This window comes from Bubalus bubalis, chromosome 1 (genome assembly GCF_019923935.1).
Source record: "Bubalus bubalis isolate 160015118507 breed Murrah chromosome 1, NDDB_SH_1, whole genome shotgun sequence".
Classification (NCBI taxonomy): Eukaryota; Metazoa; Chordata; class Mammalia; order Artiodactyla; family Bovidae; genus Bubalus; species Bubalus bubalis.
Window position 1 is genome coordinate 126,667,288 of NC_059157.1, and position 5,945 is coordinate 126,673,232.

Here is a 5,945-nt window from a genome sequence, read left to right on the forward strand (position 1 = left end):
TCACCACCTAACTAACTCACTCTGACACTGCAATTTTCTAAAGGAGGCTTCATTTATTCACTTACTCATGTGTTCAGCAAATGTGTAGTGAGTACTTTTGGTATACTAGGCACTGAACTAGAGGCTCTGGTAAGGGAGACAGACTAGTAAGTAAAAGAAAAGCAGAGAGAAATGCAGAGGGAACGTAGGTCCTGGAGGGAAGACACAAAACCCAGAATGGGGGTGTTAAGGAAGGCTTCTGAGGAAAGATGTCGCTGGAGCTGGCCTGAAGACCCCATGAAGTGTTCAGTTAGTGAGAGTAGGAAGAGAGACCATCCCAGGCAGGAGGAGCCACACACAGTCAAGCTCACAGGCAGGGTAATCATGACGAAGGGCTCCAGATGGCTGCAAAAATGCTACTTGAGTGGTGGGAAGTAAGACTGGGAAGGATAGCGGAAGGCAGAGGACAGAGGGCCGGTTTGTGGATTAAAGGTGGCTCTCTCCTTCCCCCCATACTCTGCTTTATTTTACTTGATAACATTTATGACCTGACATGTTACAGGCATGTTTATTTGCTCATGTTTATTTCTGCTCCCTGCTCCCCAGAGCTAGGCTGTTTTTGTTCTATTCACTTGCCTATATCTCCAGTGCCTACAACTATATCTGGCACATGGCAGGTGCAGGTTAAATATTTGTTGAATGAATGAAAGAATAATTGGTAGAGTTAGGTCACTGGGAAAGCTGTAGGGCACAAACTCTGCGTCACAAATGAAGAGGAGCTGAAAACAGCAGATAGCACAGGATTACCTGGAGCCCTCTGCCAAAAGGCTGTGAAGATGGATCCAAAACAGGGAGTAACCTGCCCCTTGCCTGCAGCCTGTCTGCCCCTTGCCTTTCCCTCCACCCTCCTGCTCCTATCACCTACTCCTGCCTGTTCATCCTTGTGAGAGGAAGCCGTTCTCCCACCCACCCTCCTGTATAGTATAACCCACAAGGAAACAGAGAGGTAAATTCTGGAGTTGCTTCAGACTGGAAGAGTTGATCATTCACATCTTTCCATTTCATGTCACAAGAAAGATATATGATACCTCTGCTATCCTACACTACATATAGTTTTACCCTAGCCATATGGAGAGTTCTCAGTGCCATTACAAAGATTTATATTCAAGGAATATAATCAATATATTTTTCAATATATAATTCAAGGAATATAAATAATCCATGGCATTATTTGTATTTAAAAAACACCTGGAGACAATCTAAACGACCACTACGTTGTTTTTCAGTCGCTCAGTCATGTCGGACTCTCTGTGACCCCATGGACTGCAGCACGCCAGGCTTCCATGTCCTTCACCATCTCCCAGAACTTGCTCAAACTCAAGTCCATTGAGTCGGTGATGCCGTCCAACCATCTCGTCCTGTGCGGGAAAAAAGTTAGCTTTTTAACTAAGCTAATCCCTACCAGGGCAAGTAGCAACCCATTAAGAGACTAGGTGTTCAAACAGAAGTCAGTGATGCCGTTTTCTTTGTAATTTGAAGGCATCCTAAGCTTATGTCTCAACATTTATTTAGGGTCCCCTTTATAGGAAGAGTTTGCTTTTTTGGTCTGCCCAGCCATGAGAATGAGAGAATGGGCAGGACTCTGCTCTCAACATTCAGCTGTGCACTCCCTTGCCTATGTCTGCTTCTTATTTCCAAGTGTAATTAACTCAACCCAGTAAATACACAACTAGAAAGCTGTGCAACACATGACAAAAGCTTTAGAGTATGACCATCCCAATCCTACCTCTTGGACACTTTGTAAAATTTCCCTAAACTTCAGTTTCTTCATTTATAAAATGGGGGAGGGAGGCAGTGATTGTAGTATCTCCCTCTTATAGACGTGGTGAGGATTACATGAAATTAAACTACTTAGTCTTCCCTGGTGGTTCAGTAGTTAAGACTCCACACTTACATTGCTGGGGGCACAGTTCGGGGAACTAAGATCCTGCATGTCTTGGGGCCCAAAATAAAATAAAAAATAAATTAAAAAAAAACTGAAAGATAAGCTATGCAGTCTAAGTCAGAGGCCCCAGCTCCCATGGTCCTGACTAGGGGTGGTAGAGAAATGCCATAAAGAGGAAGCAAGTGAGGACCCCTCCTTAGAAAAATTCTTGGATTATCAGGAGGAATTAGGGCTGGCTGGGCATGGGGAGAGGATTTGGGAAATTTAGCTGGTTGAGCATCAAATACTGTTTTGTAATCTCTCATTCAGCTTCTCACTTTGGCATGCTGATGTGGTCTGAGAAGATCTGTGTTAGACTTAAAAAACTCAGTCATTCAGCAAGGTAGCAGCATACAAGATCAACATACAGAAATGGGTTGCATTTCTTTACACTAACAATGAAATATCAGAAAGGAAATGTAAAAACAAAAATAAAATCCCTTTTTAAATTGCATTAAAAAAATACTTTAGGAATAAACCTGATCAAGGAGGTAAAAGACTTTTATGCTGAGAACTACTAAACATTTAATACAGGAAATTGAAGATGATTCAAAGAAATGAAAAGAAAGTGCACGTTCTCAAATTGGAAGAATTAATAAAGTTGAAATGGCCATACCACCCAAGGCAACCTACAGATGTCTTTCAATCCATATCAGAAAACTCAGTCCATCCTTTGTGTGTGTGTGTGTGTGTGTGTGTGTGTGTATGTTAGTTGCTTAGTTGAGTCCAACTCTTTGAGTCTTCTTTTAATGATGCTGGCCCTATAAATATGCTGATGAGGACAATATTAAGATATTCCATTTTACCCTAGCAAACCAGAAAAAGAAAATCATATCAGAAAATTCTCTGGTGCTCGAGTGGTTAGGACTCTGCGCTTCCAAGCAGAGGGCTCTGGTTCTAACCCTTATTTAGGGAACTAACCTTCTCCTGAGACACACAGCACCCCCCAAAGAAAGTCTGATGTAATGTGTATCAGAAGACAAAGAAAGTTTTCCTTTCTTTCACATCTGTCCAGTTCAGAAATGTCTTCCTGTACGACACACTTTGTTTTCTGTGTCTTCTTCTACATTTTCACAGTGACACCCGTCCAACTACTAGCACATGTTTAAAGGAAACAATAAAAAGAAAACACCTAGAGGAAAATGTAAAGGTACATTAATTTCACTCAGGATGAGGACTTTTTCAGTCCATATGTGATAAAGAAATTCCTAACAAAGAAAATCTGCAGCTCTGACTACATGAAAATTTAGAATGTCTTGTGGTCGATACAAACTGGGATAGCTGCCCAGCTCATAATAATTTCCCATTGACCATTTTTGTGCCACTGCTTCTTTTCTCGGTAATAGACCTGCCTCCCAGCATAGGCATGTAACCTAGGCTAGCCAATTATAGTGTCTCTCTCTTCCCACTTCCTATTCATTTTTTTGTCTATTTATTCATTTCATAACTGTTTCTGGAGTGAGGATTCAATGATGAACAAAATATTCCTGCATTTTCTTGAAGCTTTGGATTTAGGGAGAAATAAGCATTAATCAAACACTTATGCTAATAAACACATAATTATAAACAGAAATATGTTCTCTGAAGGAGAAGAACATGGGTCTATGAGGACTATAAAGAAAGCTGAGCACAGAAGAATTGATGCTTTTGAACTATGGTGTTGGAGAAGACTCTTGAGAGTCCCTTGGACTGCAAGGAGATCCAACCAGTCCATCCTAAAGGAGATCATTGGGTGTTCATTGAAAGGACTGATGTTGAAGCTGAAACTCCAATACTTTGGCCACCTGATGTGAAGAGCTGACTCATTTGTAAAGACCCTGATGCTGGGACAGATTGAGGGCCGGAGGAGAAGAGGACGACAGAGGATGAGATGGTTGGATGGCATCACCGACTCAATGGACATGGGTTTGGGTGGACTCCGGGAGTTGGTGATGGACAGGGAGGCCTGGCGTGCTGCGGTTCACAGGGTCACAAAGAGTCAGACACGACTGAGCGACTGAACTGAGCTGAGAGGTAGGGAGGAGTGCAGTCAGGACTGAAGGAGTATCACTGGAGATGAAAGGTGAAGAATTGGGTCAAATAAACCACTGGGACTTCCCCAACGGCTCAGTGGGTAAAGAATCTGCCTGCAATGCAGGAGACAGAGTAGATGGGATTGGACCCCTGGGTTGGGGAGATCCCCTGGAGGAGGACATGGCAACTCACTGCAGTATTCTTGCTGAAGTACCATATGGACAGAGGGGCCTGGCAGGCTACAGTACATGGGGTCACAAAGAGTCAGACAGGACTGAGCGACTAAACACAAACCAGGTGAAAGGGATAATGAGGAGAAGACTGCAGGTAAGGAGAACCACACCTTCTGTTAGTGGAACAGCAATAGGAGATTAGCAGAGATAATCCTATCACTGGTTGTTAAAGAAATGCAAATTAATCAACTAACCTTTTATATTAGATTCACCTTTTATATTAGATTCACCTGGCTCAGACGGTAAAAGGTCTGCCTACACTGTGGGAGACCCGGGTTTGATCCCTGGGTGGGGCAGATCCTCCGGAGAAGGCAATGGCACCCCACTCCAGTACTCCTGCCTGGAAAATCCCACAGACTGAGGAGCCTGGTAGGCTACAGTCCATGGGGTTGCAAAGAGTCAGACATGACTGACTGACTTCACTTTACTTCACTTTACATTAGATTAGCAGAGTTTTTAATTTTGATCCCCATGGTATGGTGAACATTCATAGATTGTGACCAAGAGTGTAAATTAATACAACTTTTTTGGAAACTAAGTTGATAGTATGTTTCAAAAGTCCTAAAAAAGAGATCTATCTAGTACACAGTATAATGAATATAGACAATAATATTTTACTACTACAAAAAGAACCCTAAAAAAGATCATGTTTGTTGACAAAGAACTGTTTCTAAAACCTATTCTAAACCCCCTCAAAAATTATTTTAAAAGCTCAGATGTAGATTTATGAACAAAAAATATTCATTGAAGTATTATTTCAAATGTCAAAAAATTAGAAAAACACAGAAAATGATTAAATTATGTACAGCCATATGGTAGAATATTATACAGCCAACAGTGCACATGCAAGATACAGCGCTTTTCTAGTTAGAGGAAAGAATCCAATTAAAATGTTCCATTGCCAATAAAATGTTAGCATTCAATGCATAATTTGTTGCTTAATAACTACTTGTTGAATATAAATTCATGATTGACAACAAATAAGATTAATGAAGCCTAGATGCATTATAAAATTTTAACATATATCTAATTTTGTATTTGTAGATGGAACTGCCTACTTGACAACATCTACTTCCATATTTCATAACATCTCCAACTTACTGAGTTCAAAATCAAACCCTAATCCCCTCCCAGTTCTTAACTCTTTCCCTTTCAGGCTTCCCCAGTCTGGCACACCACAGCCTTTTTTGAGAGCTTCTTGATGTCTCCATCCCCTCACCCTCCTACAAGTCCATTCAATTCTGGCTTCAACATAGATCTAAGATCTGTTCATGTCTCTCTGTCTCCTTTCTCACCACTGTATAGCAATGGTCTCTCCTGGACCAAAGCAATAGCTTCATAAGTGAGTAGTCTAGTTTTCACCTCCCTCCAACCCATTCTTCATCCAATGGAGAATGTGATCATATAAAAATAAAAACTGAGTCAACTCTTTCCCCTACTGAAAACATTTCAATGGCTTTCCACTGTATTTACATAACATTCAACACCCTATTACGACCTACATAATAATTGCTAACTTATTATGGGCTAGACAATTATCCTAAATGTTTTATATTTACTAACTCAAGGAATCTTAACAAAGCCTGTGAAGTAGGTGTTCTCGTAATTTCTAATTTACAGACAAGGCAAATGAGGCACAGAGGTTAAATTTGCCTAAGGGCTCTCAGTAACGGTGGAAACAGAGTTCAACCCCAGGTGGTCTAGCCCCTGCTTTTAGCACCACTAGCCCCCTCCAA